Source organism: Poecile atricapillus, chromosome 1, assembly GCF_030490865.1.
Source record: "Poecile atricapillus isolate bPoeAtr1 chromosome 1, bPoeAtr1.hap1, whole genome shotgun sequence".
Classification (NCBI taxonomy): domain Eukaryota; kingdom Metazoa; phylum Chordata; class Aves; order Passeriformes; family Paridae; genus Poecile; species Poecile atricapillus.
In genome coordinates, this window is record NC_081249.1 from 173,985,682 (window position 1) to 174,007,998 (window position 22,317).

Consider the following 22,317-nt stretch of genomic DNA (forward strand, 5'->3'; position numbering starts at 1 on the left):
CAGACAGTTGCTCCTCACTCCTGGGCTGAAGATCAGACCCAGATCAGCCTCAGGCACAAAAGCAGGAGAGGCAGAACTTGGTTACCTCAGCTCAGAGCTGCAGTCCTCAACAAACCTTTCTGGATGCTACTTATCCTTGGATATGACCAACATGGCCTTTGCCTCTCTTCAGCTAACTGAAACAGTCACCTGCACAGCTCAGGAGAGTTTTTGAGTGGTGCTCAATGTACTTTCAAGTGAAGTCCCCGGATCCCAATAAGGCAGGGCAGCCCTGGGCACACAGAAGTGCTGCTGCAGATGCTTAAACAGATATTGAACCCAGACACTCTTGGGCTTAGGCAGAAGTGGATTCACGTTAGGTCTTGGCTGCAAGACCTAACTTTACCTCTGCTCTTCTTTGGGTACCCAAATCTTCCTCTGGAACGAGCCTCAGCCTAAACACACACTTACCAGGAGCAAATCATCTGTCCTATTTCCATTTCTACCTGGGAACCATCGACACCCTCTCGCAATCCAGCCTGGAACTAATCAGCCCCACATGTCTGTGCTATGCAGCAGTAATTACCCTCAACCCCAAGGCAGGGGTTTCACGCCTGAGCCCCACATAAGTCAACAGAAAAATCTCTACCAACAACAGATGTGTTCACTACTGGCTAGTGGGCAAGTGCTCAGGGGAGATCCTGGTAGCCAAAGAGAAACACAGCTACACAGTCATTAAATGGTTCCATTAAATGGTTCTTTACTGTGCTCAGCTCTCTCATCTGCTTCCACCCGACCCACTGTGTCCCCTGACCATCTGAATGCTATTTCCAGTGCCTCTCTGTGTCGAGTTTTGGTGTTTTTCCCCCAAACAAACCAGCATTGATATCCTGAGCAGTTGACAGAGAGGTCTGTAAGGGGGCAGTAACTTAACTTCCTTCTCCTGAGCAGAACAGCCTTTGGGGCCAGGCACCCTGCAACAACAGGGGGAAAAATGAATCCAGGGTGTGCTCTTCTTTGATCAGAAATCCAGAATTAATAGTTAGGAACCAAGCTGTCCTTTGCTCCTCCAGGAAAATAAAGCCTTACACCCCAGCTCAAGGAAAGAATAAAATATTTTCTTTGTTTTTGATGCAGAGGATAAAGCCAGTGTTAATGACCCAAATGTCTTCACGGTAATATTATAAATGATCTTTCTTTAATTTAGAGGAATTAAATGGTTAATTAAGGGGTTATATTCATAGTGCCTAAGTGTATCAGGCAAAATTTTTTTTTGTAGGTAATTAAGCGCTCAGTCTTTCTGAAAACAGCACAAGTGTATTGCAAGAGTATTTCCCAATGCAATGAACACCATTCCTATTTTTAACTAGGTAAAATATGACGATCAAGTGGCAATTTTTGAAAAAGAGTGCAAAGCACATTGCTCTTCATCCTTCACTGGAATGAGACTTGTCTTGTGACAAACACCAAAATATTCCAATACCTTTTAGTTCAAAGCCAGAGGAAGGAATTAACTTGCAAATGCTTCTGACAGCAGGAATTCTGGAACATTTAGACTCAGGAATTTTGATGTATTTTGCTATCAAAAATAATTAATGATTAGTTATTAAACACAGTAACAAGAACAAATAACAATTAAAACAGTGGGGAAAAAACCCAACCAGTTTTTATATGAGAAAAATACTATCAGAAAAATTAACAGGTTAATTTTTTTGTTCTAATTATGCCACTTGTTTTAAGGTGTCAGAGTTCACAGGCAGCTACTGGATTTTGACAAAATTGCCATTTTCTTGACCACATGGTATTTCAGAGACTGTTTGCTGGGTGAGAGCTCTGGGTACACTTCCCACCTCTTCTTATACCAACTCAGACAATGTTTGGCACCTTGCTTTTGATCTCAGTAGTCAGGGTAATATTTACTTTCTCCCACCCTTGCCTAGTTTGGTTAGCTTGTATGCTCTTTGAAGAAAGACCTGCCTGTTCCTCCTTTAAATAGCACCTCCCAAGAGGGCAAAGGGAAATAGTTTCATCTTGCTTGTACATGGGAATAATGAATGACACTGTCCAGGATGTGCTTGCAGTCACCTTCAGCTCTTTGCTGATGGGATCTGGGGCTGTGGCAGTAACTTCACCCATTGTGAAGCTGTGCACATCTCACTCCCCAGCCCACTCTCTCCCCTGCTTCAATAAAGCAGTTGTGACAAATGGCACCTTGCTAGCAAAACTAGCAGTGCCAAAATGAAAAATAATTGGTGTAGGAAGCAGCAGGGAGCACAAGAGCTATGGTCACAATGGAGGAACAGTGCGGGACACCAGGGCACAGGGAACTCATGGCCCTTTTTGGTGTTATTGGCTGTTATAGTTCAGTAGCCACTAACATGAGCATGGACCTACAGCAGCTGTAGGGATGGACAGATGCACAGACAGTTCTCCTGCTTTTAAATATCCAGGACAGCAAATGTGAGAGACCATTTAATCATATCTTCTTCCAGAATGAATAAACTCAACTGAAATCCATAATAAACTCTTGTTGCTTTTTCATCAAGCACAGGGGAGGGAGATGTGGCTCTCACCAAGGCAGCCAACAGCTGTAACCACCACAGGCTCCAAAAGACTTGCACTTGTGTGGCTCATTTTTCATCATTAGCTCCTTCCTTTAATAGAAAGATGAGTTAAAATTGGCTTCTTGGGAGCAGGGAAGCAGCAAGAGAAAACCTCAGCTATGCCTCAGAGTCACAGCAGGGCAAGATATAAAATCATGTCCTTCACCAGATCTTTCTCCAAAAAGTGTGATGTTTTTGGAGGAAACATGCTGTGGCTCAAGCAGAACAACTCCTCACCATTTACCTCCATAAAATTTCATCAGTTTCAGCAGAAAGAAGATTTTCAGGGGCAGAGTTGGATGGGCAAATACATATTACAAAGTCAAGGACAGCGGGATGCAGGATGCTCCTTCCCATCAACCCCAGGTTTCTCTGAAGCTTCTGGTCCCTCCTTACATCTGCCTTCAGACACCAAACTGGACATGTCCCAGAACAGCCTCCTGAGCCAGAGCAGGCTTCCAAATCCACAGCATGCTGAAATGCTTACAGGTATCCCCAGGGGACTCATCTTGTCAAGGTCAAAAATAGCCATTGTGGCAGGAGCTTAATTCACTGTGACTGTTCAAAGAGGGCTTTTCCATCTCAAGTGACAGCTAAATGTTGCCAGTGAGACATTTTCTGGTCACAGCTTAAAGGAAGCAGAGCTGCTAAGCACAGGTGAGCCTCTGGCATCCAGAGCAGAGCTATGCTAAAAAGCGAGCCAAATACTGTTCAAAATTGAGCTAAAACATTTGGAAACTTTGTGACCTGCCCAGTTTCAGGAGAAAAAATATCCTGAAGTGTTGCAGGTATCAGACCTAGGCAATGGCTAAAACACTTATCCAGACCTTTCCAAGACACAAAGATTTTACATCTGCTATTGACCAACCACTTGGCACCTGGCCTCAAGTTTGAATGATCTGGATGTTGTTATAAACCATTCCACTGGATATATGAAGCAACAGAGTATATATCTGGAAAAGCTAAATTTAAAGAACTAGAGTCTTCCCACCCAATATGGCTGAGCACACAAACACAGCTCTCCTGGCTCTTCTCCCCCGGTTATCACAGAACCAGCCTTTTCACCAGACATTTATTAAGGGACCACTCAAGAAGATGCTTGCTTGCCAGTGGAAATTGGCCTCATCAGAAAAAAAAACCTTAGTACTTCATGCAGCACTGCCAACACATAGCCCTGTCAGACTGGAGAAGAGAAAATGAGCTGCCATATGGGGTCAGTCAAAGCCCCATCCTGGCTGGTGCCCTGGCTGGTGCCCTGGTTTGGGCAGTGACTAGGGGAGGAGAAAAGAAGGAGCCATGAAGAGGGTGAGCATCCCCAGGCACCTGCTGGGTTCATTCCCAAGTGGGAAGTTGCATCCAGGCCACCAGGTTTAATAATTGAGAATGGGACAATCAAAAATAATTTTAACTTCTGAGGATAATAAATTGACCAATGTTTGCAAAGTCCAACCTTTCCTTCTTTCAACAGTGAACCAATGTAAATCCATACACTTTAACAGAGGTGCATTTGTGTTGGGTTTTTTTTAAGCTGGCATGACATAATTAACCAGCCCCTCAATCAACAGCTCTTGAAGTTTGTCCCTCCTCCCTGGCCTCCCTCACCCTTTCATAGACCACAACAGAGATTTTCTAACATGCCCCTTCCTGAAAACTATCCACCAAACCTGTCCTCTTCCTTTTCCCCACTCAGCTGAACTTTGCTTTTCTATGGATAGTTGCACACTAATTTCAGGGCCCTAGACCAGGGCTCAAAAGAGCTTTGAGGCAAAGGAAGCCAAAAAAAAAAAAAAAAAAAAAAAAAAAAGAAGTATTGAATTGTGAGGTTTTTTTGATCATTCAAATGCTCATGAATTGTCAGAAAGCTGAACAGGTAATACCTTTTCTAAACAGAGTCTTTAATTTAGAAAAAATACTAAAAGCTCAGCATTTCACACCTCCACTGAGATATGCCTCTGGCTACCCTTTTATTTTTCATGCCGTGTTTTCTGAAATGTTACATTCAAGAGAATACATTGCCTTCAAATCATGTACACATGCATGTTTATTAAGTCATTACCATAGCCTTAAGTCCATAAAATCACTGTGGACTGCAATACCACATGTGCATCCAGCAATTAGATGAATAAATTAACCCTGAACATTTTCTGCTTGAGGTGGAAGGGAACAAGTTGTACTCTGAAAGTTGAAATAACACTCCAGAATAGAGGAATCAAATAATTTGGTATTTAAAATACTGCTACCTGGCTAGTGCTCAGAAAAAAATCAAAAACACCACCTAATCATGCTGATGAATACCAATAGCTTTAAATTTTTGAAGAAAAAAGGAAGGAAAAAAGAGTAGAAAACAAGGAATTGGCAGAGCACACAGTTCCAAAGTGCATTACTCCGTCAGTGTCATTTTCTATGCAGCAGTGTTCTTTCAATTATTTCTTCCCCTCTCTTCCTCTGTGAAAAGAAAATTGGCAGAAAAAGTTGCCTGCAGGATCAGAGAGGGGTATTTTTATCAACCTACAACTAGATTAAAAATCCTTTATCTGAAATGCAGCAGAGGACTGGCCTAAATTAAATCCCATCTCCCTCTGCTTCTGGGCTGTGAAGGAGTACCACACAAATGGCATCTTGCTTAATTTGTATTATTTTTTAATTTCTATTTCGTTTAGTTTGCACTTGCACCGGTTACTTATGCAAAAAGGGCAAGTGAGGAGCAGACAGCTACATAGCAAATGTCCAAAAGGAGATGATGCCAGATGAGGGATGTTTGCTGAAACATCTGGCCAATCCATCACCTGAGAACACAGGAGCAAGTCAAGCCCAAAGCTCTTCAGAGCAACTTCTAACCAGTGCATCAGTAGCCAGGACACGAGCTTTTTACTTTTGCTGCAGGGCCCTCTTTATCTCCACAGAGACTGCTGGCATGGCAGAGCCTCTGCAGAAGCTGGGCTTGCATGGGTTTTTGATGGTATCACTAAAGACTGTTCGTGGTGTTGCACTGCTGTGGGATTTCCAGGGAGCCTTCCAGGGAGCAGGTCACAGAAGTGCCCTCTGTCACCGTGCCCAGCACTGCTGACACAACCAGCAGCTGTCAACTGCACCCAGAGCAACTTCAACAGAGAGCAGCTTCATTCTGCCCACTGATGTGGGTCCCTTTCAACTGCACAGCCCCAGGGGCCTGAGGGTGCAACACAGGACGACAGTAAACAAAGTTGTGAAAGAGGCAGGAAAAAACAGGACCTGAGCAGTTGGCATCATGGTCTGACTTGTTCCTTACCCGTGAGCAAATCACCTGGCTTGTACGGGAAGGGTTGTAAACATTTGGGTCTCTTCCCTTCCAGCCCTCTTAGAGGACACTACCACCCAAAATGAGGTTGAGAGAAGAATCAGCAGACGTCCTCTCCAGGATATTTTTGGGTAGTTGTTCCAATTTCTGCACTGCTGGCTTCTCTGGCTCCGTCTCATGTCAGAGTGTACAGGAGCAAAGAGCTATTAACTTGCCTCAGCAGTGATTGCTGTGCACAGTGTCCTGGGCAGAGATTTTTCATTTAATTTTCATACATCATTTACAGCTTGCTGCACCCATTCCAGAAAGTCAGCACCAATCTCCTTAAGTTAACATGGAACAAACAGGAAAGGAGATAGAATTCTTCTGTTGTTATTTAAAAGTCTTGTCATGTCCGGGCACATTTGGTGTTGCCACTGATTTCATTTTCAATAAACTTCACTGATATAACGAAGTCATTTCCTTGAGAATACACAGGGGAGTGGCTGGACAGCATTAATGTAGAAAAAAACAAACATAACCAATTTGTTTGTAACAAACCTATATTCAGCATTGCCCTTTGTCTGTTGTTGGGTATTTTTTCTTCACATTTTATATTAATCCGATAGTCCAGATTCTGATTTTCAGTGTTGCCGTAAACCCCTCCAAGGAGCAAATAGAATTTATGTGGATTTGTAGGTGTAACACAGATAAGGATAAGGCCCTGAAGCTCATTTTGAAATAGCTTATACAGCCCAGCCTGTTTATTATTCAATTGGGATTGCTAAAAAATTATGTGAAAAGTGTTCAAGAGAGGTCCAAGAGTTCTCCTGCACCCAATCATTATGTCTGTGTCCTTTAATCTTTTATCCACACTGCTGCAGTTACATAGTCTATGAAGAGAAGTACAATAATAACTCCTTTGCAGCCTCTGAAGGCTGTAAGGAGGATTAATTAGTTAATGTTTACACAGTACAGGGGCCAGGCTCTGTGCTGATTTATGCTTGATGCATGTCAGCAGGGGTGGATTAAGGTGGGAGCCAACACAGATCTGAACAATCTTGCAAAGAACCAGGTTCAGTGTTACCAATTTGCTCATTGTTTAATTTTTTTTCCCTTTTTTCTGATGGCTTCACAGAGCTGAGAAGGCTTCATGTCTATCCAGGGAGCTCTGCACCTCTTCAGACAGCTGTGAGGACCCAGCCTGGCAGTGGACTTCAGGGAACATCTAAGGTCACAGAGATGAAGTCATGATAAGCAGCTCTACAGCAAAAGGAGTGGTGCCCCAGAGCCCTGACTCCATGAATAAGGGGACAAGTAGAGTTTCCTTTAAAACAAAGTCAGGCTACAAAAGAATAGTTATTTAAGGAAAAAACTGATTTTCTGGTTCTTCTACATCTCTGCTTTGCACAGATGCTTCAGTGACACTGGTGAAGTGATGGTACATACTCTTAGAGTAAAGCAAAATAATCATAAATGAGCCAAAACTGGTTTTCAGTTTTAAAATTCTTCTAGACAGTGATTGCATGTCACTGCATAGGAGCATATGGCACCATTACTTGATCCTCTTACCAAGGGCAATGTTAATGACTTTCACCTAATCCAGCAGTGTACACCATGGAATGGTTAAAAGGATGTTCCAGTAAACAAAATGTGCAAAAGCCAGGGCCTCTACTGTTATCCTTCTCCCCTCTGCCCTTTGAATCCAGGCCAGGAACATCTCATGTATCATATGAAAGGATTGCTGTAGGGAGAGCACACTGACAGTCACACTGATACCAGCTGCAGCAGTGAGCACTGCTGTGCAGAGCTTGATTTAGTGCCTGCCTATTCTGGGAATCATGAGAAAGAGAAAAATACTGTACTATTTGCCCCATGCAAACTAGGTCCTTGTGTAACTTTCCAGGAGGTGCATCCCATATTTTCCAAAATAGTTCTGGAATGATATTTGGATAAGCTTTAATATGAAATAGGCCAGATTAAGTCCTGTGACTGAACAGTTGGCCTCGATGCCTTATTCAGATATCTGTAATAGATGCCCCAAAGCAGAGACAGTAATTAGCCCTTCTCAAATAATGGTCTGCTGGAACCAACCTGTCTTACAGTGCCCCACAACACTCCTGATTGACAAAGTAAAAGCATCAGATCCAGAAATCCTGATCATTCCTAAGCTTCAGAATGTATAAAGCAGTACACATCAAAAGAGAGCAGAGATTAAAAAAAAACAAAAAAACCTTGTATTTAAGACTACCACAGTTTACACAGCACCTTTTGTCAGGACCAGCTCTCCGGATCTGTGCTTATGTGAGAGTCATGCAAGGGAGAAGGGGAGGGAGGACTCTGCCTCCCTGAAGTTAATAGCTAACTGAATTCAGTGGAGCTCAGTTCCTCTCTCCGTGTGTCTCTTGGAATACCACATTCATTGTACTTGGTCCTACTGCCCTCTGCTACACAAAGTATTACTGCATTCCCAGACAGAATTTCCTCATTGTTTTGCTTCAGTCATGGGCCCATAAAAACCATTTCAATGGACAGAATTTTTAATTGCAGGAATAGGGAAATAGATCTGCCATCAGTGTTAATATTCTTTGATAAGTGGCTGTCTAGAAATCACTTCAAAGTAACGAAGAGACATGGAAGCAATTTCCATCAAGAACAGTGCTTGATAGACAGACACATGAGCAGGTAAATAGAACCTTAAGTTAGCAGGATGGTGCATCCATATTTATATATAAATTCATGCTGATGCAAAAGGGCTCTTTCAACCGATACAGCGAGATGCAAAATATTTTGGTGAGTCGCTCTATTAACCAGGCTCAGAAGCCACTAAATGAGACAGGAACTGGGAAGCTACATGAAGACAGCAAGATCCTGGTGGCCCTCTCACAGAAAAAAAAATGAGGGAGTGCTTCCTGAAGTTGCAAGTATAAATGAAAGGACAAAATACCTGTGACAGAGTCAGAACAAGGGTAGGACAGCACTAGGAAGGCAGCTGGAAGTGCTGAAGAAAACAGGAAGGATTCCAGTCCTAGCTTTGAGGACACACTGAATCAATCAGCCATAGACTGACATACAGTGAAGGTGAAGAGGATTAAAAGATTTCTTTTAAAAAGAATGTGTTAATGAAAAATGGGAACTCTGGGAGGTGAAGGAGTAGGAAGGTATACAAAAGAATTTTTAAATGCATCTGTGAATTTTAAAAAATTAGCAACTTTTGATGAGCTTTAATTCGAGATGCTCCAAAAGTAGACTAATGTAGGTACAATGATCAAAGATTTTTAGTGACAAAAACTCAAAAAAAAAAAAATCCTCAGGAAGAAGAAAGCTTGGAAAATGTCCAAAGGGGGTTATCTCATGAGAGACATGGTAAGAACACTGCTTCTTTATATTACTGTTCGTACTGAACCCATAGTAAACTGTTGATTTTCAAAGCAACCACAAAAAATCAATCGTCAGAATGATGTGCATATGACCAGTCTGGAAACATCCAAGTGGGAGTTCCCCGGTAAGATCTGTGCAGTTTGAAAAAGGATCATTCATAGCAGAGTTACGGTGGTGTCTGGGGGCCTGGCTATGATCTCTTTGTTCTAAGCTCTGAACAAACAGTGCAGAGAATTTGCCCGAGGAACTAATGACCTTAACAGACAAGACAAAAGTTGGAGAAGGAAACAATCCAGGAAAGACAGACTATTCTCCCCACATGTGCCAAGACAGTCTTTGTGCAAGCAAAAGCCAGTTACCAAAAGCAGGGTGGAGGATCTCCAGTCCTTTGAACACAATCCCATTGTCCGAGCAGCTCCAAAGATCATACAACAACTGCACACTCCTGGTTACCTTTGGTTTGCAGGTCATAAGTCAAAATGTAGACCTCCTATAGGAGGACATTTAACATTTAAAAAACATGTGCTTTTTACTGGAAGGAGGCTGAATGCAGCATATGTGAAAGATTAAAGGAACATCAAGCAGCTGTTAAAGGTTTGCATGATATGAACTCAGCTTTGGCAGCATTTTCTGCAGAGAGGTGAGACAGAGCAGGATAAGTGTTGGTAGCAGAGTCCAGTGCTCTCAGTGGACTCACAGAATTTCTGATACCTAAGTACACTGTGGCACAGGTATGAAATTCATGAGGCCATTAACTTGGTCATAATTATTAGTCAGTCACATTTTCTTAATTGTTTGGCTTCACCTGCCTTTATTCCTTAGAAGAACTGGAGCAGAACTCCGTGCTTCCCTGGCATTTCTCTCAGTGGCACACTGCCTGTTGGGGCATGGAGAAAGCACTGAGATAATTGCCAATTGAAAAGGTGACTGGAAATTAAGCAGAAATGGCAGAAATCCACACAGAACTGAGCACAACCCAGGCCTGTACCAATATCCAGAGAGAGGAAAATCAAAAATAGAATCATAGAATGATTTTGGTTGAAAAGGACCTTAAAGACCATCTAGTTCCACCTCCCTGCTAGACCAGATTGCTCAGAGCCCTATCCAAACGGTTCTTGAACACTTCCAGGGATGGGGCATCCATGTCTCTGGACAACTTGTTCAAGTGCCTCACCACCCTATAATCTTCCTATGTTATCCCTAGTCACAATGTGGGAATCCTTTTGGAATGGTTAAAATCCCCGTATGCTAAAGTTCTTTGCTCATCACTATGTGGGGTTATAGAAATCCATCTTGTTCCAAGAAACAGCCAAAGACAGATGTCCAGGGCAGAATATGAGACAGGAAGTCTGTGGTGGTACCTCCTCAGGATGAACATCTTGCCTACATAGGCTTTGTAAGTCACAGGTACTGGCAAAAGTCTTCACTGCATTTTTTTTTCTTCCATTAATCTGCCTAGGGCTGCTTTGCTTTTTTGTTTGTTTTGAACCCTATAAAACAGGCACAGCAACCTATGGCAAGAAGAAGTTTCACAGAACTGCACACCATAAGAAGAAACACTTTTTTCTGCCTCCTTTGAACTAACCATCTGCTCAGTTTTCCTCTTACCCCCTTACATTCCCTTATCTAGGGGAGTACAGTGACCAATCCCTGCTTATTTACCATTTTTATGGCATCCCAGTTGTCAGTATAGATACCCCCAACTCTGAACCTTTTCCATGTATTCTATATCCTTTATGAGATGGGATGCACCAGAAGTGGGTACAGCATTAAAGAATTACAGAGTGACCTAAAAATACTCCCTGTTGTGTTTTCTGCTCCTCTCTAGATTTTTTTAGCATTTTATTTACTTCTTTATCAATATCACAGATTATGCACCATGTCATTAGGGAATGAGATTTGAGGAAAATAAATACATTTTCATGGACACAGAAGCTACTACTGGCAGCATGGCCCAGACAGTCTTAGATGTAATTGCCAACAAATTAATTCACCAAAGAGCACTAAACCACTGATGCTATTTTAGGCTTCATTTTGGTAAATAGAAAGCGCCTTACAGAAGAAGCGATCAAAGAAAATAACCTTTGACTGAGAGATCACAAGTTGATTCAGTTTAAATTAAATGAAGGGTAAACAAAAATAGGTCTGTAATTAAGGTTCTACATTTTGAATGGGCAAAAATTGAGAAATTAAGGGGACTAATTAGTGAACTCAGCTGGACTAGAAAGCTGAAAAGCATGAATGTGGGAAAGGCCTGTGATTCCTTTCAGCCAAAAGTAGAGAAATTACCTCCAGTAATGTCCCAAGCCAGGGAGAAACAAAGCCTGTAAAAATTACTGTTAATGTAAGTGAATGGGTAAACTACCTCAACAAAGTGCAATAGCAATCAATGAAGGGCCAACAAAGAATGGAAAAATGACAATCAGCAAAGAGAACGGTACTTTAGAGGCCAAGAAGCTTGAGACTAAAATGCCAAAACTCAAACTGAGCCAGACATTGCAAAGGACACAGAAGTAAATAGAAGTGGGCTGTCCAGCCCTATGAATAAAATAAACAGTGTGAAAAGGAATGAAGCAGACAGGCAACAGCTGAAAGACTTGACAGTTCCAGCTGCAAACTTAGATGGTTACTTTACACACACGGATTTTTCAGCAAAGATAATAGTGCTAAAGAACAGTAGTATAGCTGACAATTGCAAAAGTATGGCAAGGAGCACATCTGAGAGAGAAGCTAAGATTAAAAAACTTAATGCCTTCAGAATAATCTCCATTTTCTTGGTGTTGCAGACCACAGTGACCCAGCACATCCAGGGAGTTGGTAGATGGGAGGGTTTGAAGAAAGGGGAGAGAAAAGGAAAGGGAATAGGAAATGAGAGTAATGAGGTGATCCAAGACAAGAGGTTAAAATTAACTTCTTGTAATGTGCTGTTGAATTATCCCCAGGAGCCAGGAACTCCAGAGACAGTGAAGGCCACCGTGGGATTATGGGAATTTTCATACCAAAAAGTTGTGTTTTGCTCCTCTGAGACAGGCTTTCTGCCCCAAAAATTATCTTCTCTTCCTTCCTTAATATGGGAGAGCAGCAAATCTGAAAAATCTACTAAATACTCAAGAGGCAGCAATACTGAGCTAATGAGAGTGTTCTCCTACATAAATATTGGCTATAGGAAAGTCCCAAGTAAGGCTTGGAATAAATGTGATGACCTTTTCATTTGGGAGAGTTTAAAATACGAGTTGTACCACCTGGGAAATCTTGACAGAAAAGCTTTTGGGAAATTTCTCACTGCTGAATGTTTAGGTTAATACCATTCTAAATTAGTGCAAAATAAAGTAAATTTGGTTCTGCTTGGAGAGGGCTCATCAAGTGGGCAGTATAGTCTATCAGAGGTACTGAAACAATAACTCATTTAGAGAATTATTTAGCTATCAGCTGGGAAACACATCATTGTCATCTGCTGGGGCATATATGGCTTGCAAGACATTAATCAGGTATCCATTGGGGAAAAAAAAAAGTGATATTTTTACAATAAAGTCTGATTTCCAGGATGATTAATAAGTAAATAAATAAACCAGTTTTCAATACAAGTAGGTGAATTTTTGTATCTGTAGAACTCCATTAAAAGAGCAGCACAGACCCTTCATCATACTGAATTAATGCTAAAATATCTTCCTGACCTCAGCTGCACTCTGCAGCCTTCCACACTGCACCACAGCTTCCAAACAGCCTCCCAGTGAAGCATTTCCTTGCCTTTCCTTGCTGAGCTCACATATCCAGCATGTGCAACATCTGTCCTACCAAATGACCCACTCGTGGAGTCCAAGCCCTGCTCGGCATCTGCTCTCAAAGATTTGCTGGCATCAGCAGCAGCAGAAAGGCCGAAGCCCTCTGAAAAATCCTGGTCTCGGTCACACTGCAGAGCATCAGCCATAGGGTTGCCATATTTCTGTCCCAGGTTTTCAGGAAGCATCAGTCATGCTCTGCCCACGTTTTGCAGATGGTCTGTGCTTAGAAACACATGGCATTTATTGTGCATATACAGACCATCTGTCCAGTGTACAGACCGAAGGCCCGTGCCTCCTGGAAATGCTGGACACAGCACACGTGCTCCAGAGCAAATCTGGGCACGTGCAGAAAATGCAGCTGAATTTTCTACTCTGCTTGAACAGTAATGAGGTAATGAATAGCTTAATTTAAAATACTGTAGGGGAAGAGGGTGTATGTTTTCAGTGTACAGTAACTCAAAACACTCATTTTCACTGGATATGAAGGATCTTACAGTGCTGCCTGCTCTGTTGTGTGCAGAACACTGGTTAAAGTACCCCACTGGAAGGGAAACAGGACCTCTCCACCCTCCAGAATGGGTCTGAACCCTCTAATCAAACAGTCAGCACAATGAATCTCAGTCTAATGAGCCAGAAATGCTGGATGGGAGTTGTGATAAACTGACTTTGTGAAAAAACTTGGCATTTCCAGAGAAGTGTCTTGACATTTCAGGAATATAACCTTGTTTCTTCCCAGCCATACTCAGTCCCATCAAAGAAAACTGGGGTGACTGCCCCACATTTCCCTGGATTTATTTCTGCATAAGGAGATATAGAAGATCTGACACAGTTTCCCCTATGGTCAAACTTCACAAAAACTCCACTTTCCACAGCTGTCTCACAAACTTGTTGCAAAACAGATGCTGGGTGAGATGTATGATCAGAGGATGATACCCACTGACCTACCAGCCTTAAAAATCTGGGAAAGCTCAGAAGAAGGCTCAGCTTCTCTGGAGTCACTCCAAGTCAGTGTGATAAAACCTTCTGGGACACAGAAAGATCCCTAAAATGATTTCTAGCAATGATGATGTCACTTATACAGAAATGTATTTTCTTCCTTTTTGCCTGGGTAATCTCAAATGCTTCTGTCATATTGAGACAAAAGATATTGCTGGACCTATTATGAAGGAAAAAGTTGCACAGAATCTGCTCCAGCCTTGGGAAGATGCACAGATCTCTCAAAAGCTACATATGCACTCAAAAATTGCTGCTCTGGGCAGCAGGGCACCCACACAGTGCTATATGTTCCCTAACAGAAAGGAAGCTCTATAGAGATGATGGTATACTCAACACCTGGATATTTGAGGCAGTCCTGCCCTGGGGCTCTTCCCTGAATCATCTGAGCACATATCACCTCAGCTGTAGCTCGCAGGGTGGAGAGGAAGAGGGATGATAGCATATGTCTTCTCCAAAGGTTACACCTGCCAGCCTGAAAGGCCTCCTGAAGATGCAGTAGCAGCTAGAGGTTACTCATCTGCTCACCACCTCTCACTTCCTCTTCTCCACATAAAGGGCAGCAGAGCAATTACTGAAGGAAAGGAAGGAGCAGCCCATGCCTGCGCACACTAGGATCCTATTACAGGAACATAAATCCTGAGACAATGTCATTAAAATGCAGCCTGAAAAACACCCACTTTGACAAAGCTTGCTTTATTAGCACTGTTTAATCACAGGAAGGTGCCTGGGTGCAGACCAGACTGGGAAAACCTGTGCAGAGCCACCAGTAGCTAAATCACACCCCGGACCCTCAGTTAGAGACACCCCAAGATCCTGCTGTACCCAGCAGGACACAGCCACATGTGCCTTCAGGGGACAGCCCATCACCCTCCTCAGACACCTTTGGCCAGAGAAGAGGTGGAAAGCAGCTGGATGGACAGTGCTGGAGCAAGGAGTCTGTTGTGAAGTGTCTGAGAGGGCAGCGTGGCAGCTGTGTTGGAGGAAGATGTCGAGGGAAGAGCATCGTGTCCCAGTGGCTGTGTGTACACACACCAGCCAGGTGAGGGTTCTCTGGAAACTTGGTGCAAGAAAGAAAAACCAGCAGGTCTTGTGAAATCATAAAGAGAAAGGGGTCAGGTCAACCCAACCAGAGCTGTGCAGTGAGGCATCACAGTGCAGCCCTCAGGAGGTGGAAAGGGAGGGTGGCAGCGGCGCCTGCTCGCCAGCTGAGAGGGTGAGAGAAGCTGCAAAGGTGAGCCTGAGAGGGAAAATGACTCACAGGTTTGACGCATCAGACAAATGGGGAGCATAAATAACCACAAACACCCAGATGCTCAGAGCTGGGCAGCCACGGGACAAAGCCAGATTAGAAAATCCAAGTAAGCATGTGTGGGAGTGGATATAAGATCAGAGGAGCAGGGTCAGGCAAGCTCAAAAACAAGCTCTGGAAGTCTTTAGCATTCTGTTGAGCTTGATCAGGAGAAAAGGAAGCCTTTGAAAGTGGTAAAGGGACAGGGGAATATAATACCATAGCCTGCATGAAGAGAATAGCATGGCTTTGGTATAATGAAAATCGCTGTGCAGCATTCTTCTCTCACTTAGCCTCGTTTAGACCATGAATAATGACATGGCAAACTACAACAGGTTAAAGCCAGTGGGAGTGAGGGAAGAATCACATCTTTTTTGTTTAGAGAGAGAGGCCTGCAGGGAAAAAAATGCAATAGGAAGAGATTTACAGTAGTCAAGAGGGAAAGCTATCAGGTACGGCATGAGCAGGAGCTGCACAGGCAGTGCTGTGACAAGGCACAGTCTGGAATAGGAAGCAGGTGTGGAAAGAAGGTTAATCAAAAGTTAGGGGCAAGCAAAATTTGATGTAGCTTCAGTTAGAGGGATAGCTGTGCCACGTGCCCCAAATCACGAAACATCTTTTTCTATCTAGAAATCTGAACCCAGGACGGGCTGTGCCTGCACACACGGGTTCATGCCAGCTTCTTCAGGCTTGGGAAGGTTGGCCACTGATTCCACCACCTCCTTTTCTGGTGGCTGAATTACATGAAAAGGATGACTAAAAATAGACCCAAAACCACCCATCACTTTGCCATGAAATGACTGTTCTGATCACCACATGACAGCGGCGCAGATGGAGCAGGGCAGGCTGAGTGGGAGAGGTGTGGGACCCTGTTGAAGGAATGTTGGAATATTGTCCCCACATGAGAAAAGATTTATAAATTGAGATCCCATTATCAAGCAGAGAAAGGTCTCTAGAGATGTTGTTGTCATTTAAGATGGAGCTTGCAGGGCAGGAGGTTACATGAGATGCCTTTTAATACAGCTGACAATTGCTTCATTTGTCACAAGGAAAAGAAAAAAAATTAGTTTGGGACCCTATAATAGAATAGTTGGGAGGTGATAATTTTGTGCTGACAATATTCTGATGCAAAAGCAGAATTTATAATGAAGAATGAATATAAATATTTCCTGGGGCATTGTAAGTGAATCTCAGAGCTTTAAACTGGGCAGGGTACGTAGCCTTCCTGTTTGTCATATTATATATATAAACTATCCTGCTACCACTATCCTATAAAACTGAAAACACAGCATAGCTGTGCTGTTTCTGCAAGAGAGGCAGCTTCTGTTTATTCCTCATTTAGGAAAAAAATGACATTGATAGCAAGCAAGAGATTAGTGTGTGTTCCCAGATAGGAAGAATAGCAGTGGTGGAAAATATCCCCTATTCCCAAATGATAGGGATGAGTATATCTAATTAAAAAATAATCTTTTATTGTCTGCCAACTCAATCTAAGTTTCAATATACAAACCAGCAATTACAGGAAGTAGATAATCAGATATGCATTTTAAAGACTTTCTGCTGAATTACATGTCCTTTAATTACATGTACATTTTTTAAAACAAAAATTGCATTTCTTGGAAGTGAAGGAGAAGAAGTTACAGACTAGGAACGGATTTACTCTATTCCTGTATATCTATGGCCAACAGAAATGATTTAGAGTAATAAAAGCTAAGCATCCTATTTTAAATCATGTGTCACAAATACCTCTAAGAAGTAACTTTCATTGCCCTGAGGCACCTCATGTCTTCGTGTTATCCTTCCAGTTTTTGAAGCATGAGCATCGTTGAATTTTAAGCACCAAAACCAAATGCTGAAGACTTTAAAGGTGTTGCTGGCACGTGTGTATATGTAACAGAGGCTTTAGTTGGATACACATTTTTCTGTCATATATACATGGTTAATACACAACACTTGTTGCAGAGGTTTCTGTGCAGTGCTGAGTTTTTTTCAAAGCATATCAACTATGCCAAACGTGCAGGTAGTAAAACACAGGGTATGAATGTCAGGTTTAAAATATTCAAGAATGTAAGCTGAAGCAGGCATCCCTCTTACCATAAGCAAGGCTCAGGAGAGAATGTCACTCTGGCCGCACATGTTTCTGCCACCACCACCACTCCAGTTCTCATTAAAACTCACTCCAGTGTTGGTCAGAAGGGAAACTGGGCTGGCTGTGTGCTGGCCAGAAGGGAAACTGGGCTGGCTGTGTGCTGGCTTTCAGACACACCAGGTCTCCAAAGTATAAAGGGGCAAATGGAAAAATGTGATGGGAGCCTTACAAATTGGGCAATTTGCTGATTACCTGCTGCTGATACATGTTGTTATTTCTGTCTTTCAAGAAGCGCTGCTGAATATCGTTAGATCCCCTACATCTTCTCCATGCTGTCTGTCCTGTCTCACAATTCCCTTCCATAAAGCTTGTGATTCTCTTCCATAAATCAGATTCTTTAACAGTGACAGGCGTCACTGCAGCTTCCTACAAACAGATTTTTGCTGCAGGCACTGGCTCTTCCTCCAAGCATGCCACTCCCTGGCACTGATTAGCTATAAATCTAACAGTAACTTATACAGGTTTAAACATCAAATCTGGTCTTCTGCTTCTTTAGAATTCTGGGTGGCTTTTTGGTTATGGAACTTTTTTTTTTTTTAAGGCAAAATAATACATATGTGTGCAAACACAACTGTCTCTGCTTGCATGAGCTCACCAGCAAGCTCAGAAAATGTGTTGCCCTTCTGCAGTGTTCAGCACTGAACAGGTTTCTGCTCTCCAGGACAGGCTGTGAACTGCAGAGAATAGGTCTCTTTCAGTGGCCATCTTCTGGCAGCACGCTTGGATGAGAAAGTCAAAGGGGTGATAAGATTTTGGAGATCTGCTCTGGTTCAGGATCTGTGGATGTGACATTCCCAGCTCCTCTGGTGCAGAAGGTGGGGGCAGGACACAGGCTTCAGGCCAGGAACATGCTAGTGCTGATTTATGGCTCCAGCAGGAGGAGAGGAATCTGTTTGCTTCATATCCAAGTCTCCCACCTTTGAACAATCATACCGACTCAGGTGTGAGTAGATGCCAAAAAGAAAATAAAATTCAAATCCACTTCTTTTGAATTGCAGGGTAAGGGATTACCAACTTCCATGGAAATGTCACACTCACAAGAATTATGTTCATCACATATTGCTGGAGGAAAAATTGTCACCAGCATCCCCCTGCACTTGTATCTACCCTGCTCAAGTGTGAGAGATCAGATTGGCACCAGATCACTTATCCTGCATAATTGGATACAATTATTGATTTCCTGCAATTTAGAGTTTTATTGGGATTTTGTTTTGCAGAGGGATTTGGCAGACTAGCTAGTAGTGCTGGTATGTTTTGGTTCTCCTGGACAGCTGCTAAGTGGCAATGCACTTACCAATCTTTGTACAGCCTTTTCTTCAAAGGTGTAGAAATTCAAAGGGGCTGCCTGCAAAGGGCTCTATTTTCAGCTGTTGTTGGTGCATCATGTTTAATAGGAAGGGGCATTAGAGTTTGGCCTTCATTTATCCTTCATTAAGACATTGTGCATTCAAGTCATTACCCAGAAGTATTTTAATATACATAACTCTCATTCTCTGAGGCCAGTATCTATCCTTTGATGGACACTCCTCTTCTTAGCATCTCCGAAGATATTAACTATAGCACCATTTTCCTTTGAAGTCAGCCTATGCACCACATTCCAAGTACAGCTACAACAATCATTTTAATGCACCAAACAGCACTTTAAACCTTAACCTTGTCAGATTTTACTCCTCCAGCTTCTAAAATCAGTCACTTTTACCTCCTTTCAATTTATTTTCTGTGGGAGAGATTTTCCCCAAAAGAGACAGGAATCATTAAGGAAAATCTGCGAAGTCCCTGTTCCCCTTTCCCAAGCACTCACCTTTTTCTCCAAGGGCTCCCCCTTTGTCATGCATGATCATGGCAATTAACCAGGCACATCACAGGTGTAAAAAGGACATTCCAGTTTAAAGAGGAGGTTTTGGTCATGAGCACAAGTGTCCAAGCAGACTCCAGCTGTTGTTACAGCTCAGCAGTGCTCGTCCCGGCCTGGATGGTATCCTGCAGAAACAGATCCTCCTTCATTATGTCCTCTTGGATTAGGAATAGACCTCAAATTGCCTTCAAAAAATAGACCTCAAATTGCCTTCAAAAAATAGACCTCAAATTGCCTTCAAAAAAATCAATTTTTTTTTTTTTTTTTCCTGGGCAACTACCCCACATTTCATCCTTTAGCAGGAAAAAATAATTTCAAAGTGCACAACATATCCTTTCTTCAGTATTCAGCTTAGGGAAGAACATTTAATTCTTGTTCATGCAATTCCTCTTCTTGTCCCCTTCATGAGGAGTTTGGGTGCACTCCAAACAAACACCTGAGCACAGGCCACTGCATCAGCACTGTAGAAAGCTGCTGGGGTCTCTGGCATTATCAGGTACCATCACAGCCAGCTCCATGGGTCTGGAGGAAACGCAGACTCTGAAATTTTTAATGAGAATGGGAAGAAACTATATTTTCAGCACAACATAAAAGCAATCTGACATACACACATTCCTAGCAATAACTAGTTGAAATGCAGTTTACAAAGAACATGTTTCCTCTAATGCCATATAAATAAATTATTTGGTCATATTCTCTGGCCTCAGCTTTACAAGAGGTCAAGGTAAAGAACATAATAGTCCCCAGTGGCTGTGAAAATCTGTGAGTATATGGTCATTTGCAGTTTTCAACATTCTCTGAAAAATTTATTCCAGCCTCTACTTTACATCTTACCTAAATGTGACTGATTATGAGTGAAAAAAGTCTTCAATGAACAGAGTAATCAATAGAGAAGTTGATGCAAAGGGGTTTTCTGTGAGTAACAAGATACATTTCTCACAAAGGAAACAAGACCATGGCTGCTTTTCCCGTGGGTTCCTGGATTAATTAATGTGTTCTTATTACAGTGATGATGACAGTGGTGTCTGGTAAAGTTGTATAAGTATCAGGACAGCAAGAAGAAAATGCATTTTATCAGACATCAGGAATTGCCTTTTAGGATTGAACAGTGGTTTCTGGCCCGCAGCAGTGATGTGCTGAAGTGAGGCACAAATTGCTGGTGTTTCTCTCCTGGAAGAAAAGAAAACCTCCAGGAGCCACAGCAGGCTGCAGTGCTGGGTTTCCTCTCCCATTCCTCATGTTCCAATTCTCATGCCCTGACAACCAGCCAGGATGCTGCCTTCTGCTTGTCCTCAGTCTCCACAGGGGCAAAACACTGATGACAAGGAATATTTCCTCCCCTTCTGTCCCCCATGGTGGCCTCAGTCTTACCTGAATTCTCTGTATAATGATGCAGAATCACCTACAAGAGTCACTGGCTGCTTACAGCAACTTTAACTTTCCACCCTGTTCTAGGACTCTGATATCAATATGTAGGAAGAGGATTGTCCTTAATATAACCATGGCTGGAATTATGTATATTTTCTTTGCTCATCTGAGTACTTTAAATCTCAAAAGCTTGCAAGTCTTAATTATAGCCCTCACCTGTTCGTATCATGGTGGTTGTTTTTCCTCTCAGTCCAATGTGTCCAGGTCTGTCCTTCATCTTTGGCCAGTGATCACAAGGTTGCTCAAATAAGATGGGAAGTTTTCCAGTCCAAGGTTGTAAATTCACTCCCTTTTTGCCCTGCATTAGCCCACGAAATCTGCTGCAACTGTGTGTTCAACCCTCACTTAACATTCTTTTGGTTTAAACTGCAAAGGCTTTGGGGCAGAAGCCACATGGCCTCATCCAGGAAGGATTTTAATCCTTCTGCCTAAATTAGCCAAGAAACTCACATGAAATCAAGGGGAAATGATTTATCCCACATACATCTACACCGAGGTTTTATCACTGTCACCCAAAGTATTGTTTTTAGAGATAGGCCACTGGCCTAATATGACTGTGGTGACAAACCTGACTTGCAGCTGTGAGGTTACCTAAAGCATGCTCTCCAGTTATGGTGGCTGCCAAATCATGAATAATTTACCACCTTATGTCAGAGTGTGCACCATAATTGCAGATGATGTCAGCTCTGGGATTTGTCCTGAGAGGTTAAAAGCCACTGTAGAGCCATTGTCTCTTGTGGCATTTTTTCAGCTCCTAAAGCAACAAGTAATGCAGAAATCCAGGTCTAAAAAAGACAACCTGTAATTAATATCCCCCATGCAGTTAAAATGCTGTGAGAAGGATGGAGGGCAGCTGAGTTCCAGACATGTAAGTCTGAGCTCAGCAGCAGTTAAGATCAGCTGTAGCAGGCAAAGGATTCCAATTCTGGTGAAAAAGGCACCTGGTTTGAGTGACAAGAATCACAGGAATAGCAGGACTGTCACTCTGATGGGTCACTGAGAAACTCTTTGCCCAATCTGCTCCCCAGTTTTGATCTGGAAATCAGCCTGTGTTGTACAGGAACAGCAGGCACAGGGTCACATCCAGGGTAAGGGGCACTGCAGTGTCCCGATTCCTTTTTCTGAGAAGGAGCCATTCCTAGAAATGCTGACAGCATATTCTTATGCATACAGTGCTTTTCAACATATGAGAAGGAAGGAGACAAATTTCCTGCATTCTTTTTCCCCTTTTTTCAGAGTTCTGGTGTCAGAATGCAGTGCTAATACCAGAGCTAGGAGTAGAGAGAGGACAAGGGACTGGAGAGACAGGAGGAAGACCCTCATGCACAACTGTACTCAGCATGGGGATATCTACAGGCTCCCTGGCTGACCAAGGCACACAGCTATGAGAACGTTCCTCCTTGTCTCTAACATGCAACTGTCTTTATTTTGTCATTTATTTGGTTTAATTCATTCTTACTGGATAGCTTAAGATGTACCAATATACAGCACAGTAGTATGAAGCTCAGTTAAAGCCTTTGACTTGGGCTTCTTTTTATTTTTCCCAAGGAATTACAAGGATGTCTACACCCTGCATGTTCTGACATGACAGATCTTCCCC